We start from the raw sequence: 2,300 nt of genomic DNA, 5'->3' as shown, positions 1-2,300 counted from the left end.
GGAACTGAAATAATCATAGTGTTTCTGAAAACAACATCAAGGGATTTTACGGTTTATTTGTGATATCTTGGGCACATATCTTAAACATATTATCTTAAACATATTGTCCCATCTAATTTTAACCAGATGCTATGAAATAAAGTACAATCATTCCAGTTTGATGAAGATATAGGGGCTGAGCTTACATTTTAAAATCACCATGTTGTACACTGATGAAAACCAATATTTTTATCCAGACAATGGGAAATTAAAGCCATACTGTTGAATATTACAAATTATTATTTCTTCTAAACAATTTCAAAAATATTGAGATCATAAGTTGTCTTTGTTTAATTGTTAAACATGTAGAGATAGTATCCTGGTAATGAAGATGGAGTTTTCTCCTTGTCATCAGAAGCCATAACATTAAGAATGATAAAAATACAATGATATATGACAGCTTATTCAGTACTTAAAATCTATATTTATTATGAAATATTTGTAAAAACAATTAAAAAAAGCAAAAAAGAAAAACACTTAACCTGACCCTTGAAGATCACAAAGTTGTATACAATTAAATCCTTGAGGAATTTAACAATAACAATAACAACAAACAAGAAGGGCATGTGCTTGATTTCTTTTCTTTTCTATTCTTTTTTTGTTTGTTTGTTTCTTTTCAGGGCAACAGTATTCATTGTTTTTGCACCACACCCAGTGCTCCATGCAATATGTGCCCTCCTTAATACCCACCACCTGGCTCCCTCAACCTCCCAACCCCCACCCCTTCAAAACCCTCAGGTTGTTTTACAAAGTCCATAGTCTCTCATGGTTCACCTCCCCTTCCAATTTCCCTCAACTCCCTTCTCCTCTCCATCTCCCCATGTCCTCCATGTTATTTGTTATGCTCCACAAATAAGTGAAGCCATATGATAATTGACTCTCTCTGCTTGACTTATTTCACTCAACATAATCTCTTCCAGTAACGCCCATGTTGATACAAAAGTTGGGTATTCATCCTTTCTGATGGAGGCATAATACTCGATCGTGTATATGGACCACATCTTCCTTATCCATTCGTCTGTTAAAGGGCATCTTGGTTCTTTCCACAGTTTGGTGACCGTGGCCATTGCTGCTATAAACATTGGTGTACAGAGGGCCCTTCTTTTCACTACATCTGTATCTTTGGGGTAAATACCCAGTAGTGCAATCATATCAAAAAATCTTATAAAAATGGGCAGAAGATATGAACAGACACTTCTCCAAAGAAGACATACAAATGGCTATCAGACACATGAAAAAAATGTTCATCATCACTAGCCATCAGGGATATTTAAATTAAAACCACTTTGAGATACCACCGTACACCAGTTAGAATGGGCAAAATTAGCAAGATAGGAAGCAACATGTGTTGGAGAGGATGTGGAGAAAGGGGAACCCTCTTCCACTGTTGATGGGAATGCAAGTTGGTGCAGCCACTTTGGAAAACAGTGTGGAGAGTCCCCAAGAAATTAAAAATAGAGCTTCCCTATGACCCTGCAATTGCTTGATTTCTTTTCAATGTGAGACAGTTTGTGAACCATGTCTTAAACCTGTTGTGATTAAAAAAAAAGAGAGAGAGAGGTCATGAGAATGAGCAGGTTGTCTGCAAAGACTTCATATGCAAGACATTTAATAAGTTTATGACAGAGAATATTAACAAATTTTTTTAGGGGGGAACAGATCAATGTGGAGGAATCTAGATTTTAAGACTTGAGCAGAATTTAGAAGAATTTAATTCCAAATAAACTGTGAACAGTGTAGTTGTTCATGGTCCTATTATTATTATTATTATTATTATTATTATTATTATTAATTATCATTAGAAGGAATTAGAAAAAAATGTAAAAGAATAAAGAGGAGGGGCACCTGTGTAGCTCAGTCAGTTAAATGTCTGCCTTCAGCTTCAGTCAGGATCCCCAGGTCCTGGGTTTCAAGAGCCACATTGGGCTTCATGGTGAGTAGAGAGTCTTCTACTCTCTCTCCGCCTTTACCCCTTCCGACTTCTCATTCTCTCTCTCACTGTTTCTTGGGTGAATAAACGAAATCTTAAAGAATAAATGAAACAAGATGGGATTGGGAGGGAGACAAACCATAAATGACTCTTAATCTCACAAAACAAACTGGGGGTTGCTGGGGGGAGGTGGGATTGGGAGAGGGGGAGCGGGCTATAGACATTGGGGAGGGGAGGCGAACCATAAGAGACTATGGACTCTGAAAAACAACCTGAGGGTTTTGAAGGGTCAGGGGTGGGAGGTTGGGGGAACAGGTGGTGGGTGATGGGG

The sequence above is a fragment of the Meles meles genome, chromosome 16 (assembly GCF_922984935.1).
Source record: "Meles meles chromosome 16, mMelMel3.1 paternal haplotype, whole genome shotgun sequence".
Lineage (NCBI taxonomy): Eukaryota > Metazoa > Chordata > Mammalia > Carnivora > Mustelidae > Meles > Meles meles.
This window is presented reverse-complemented; position numbering follows the sequence as displayed.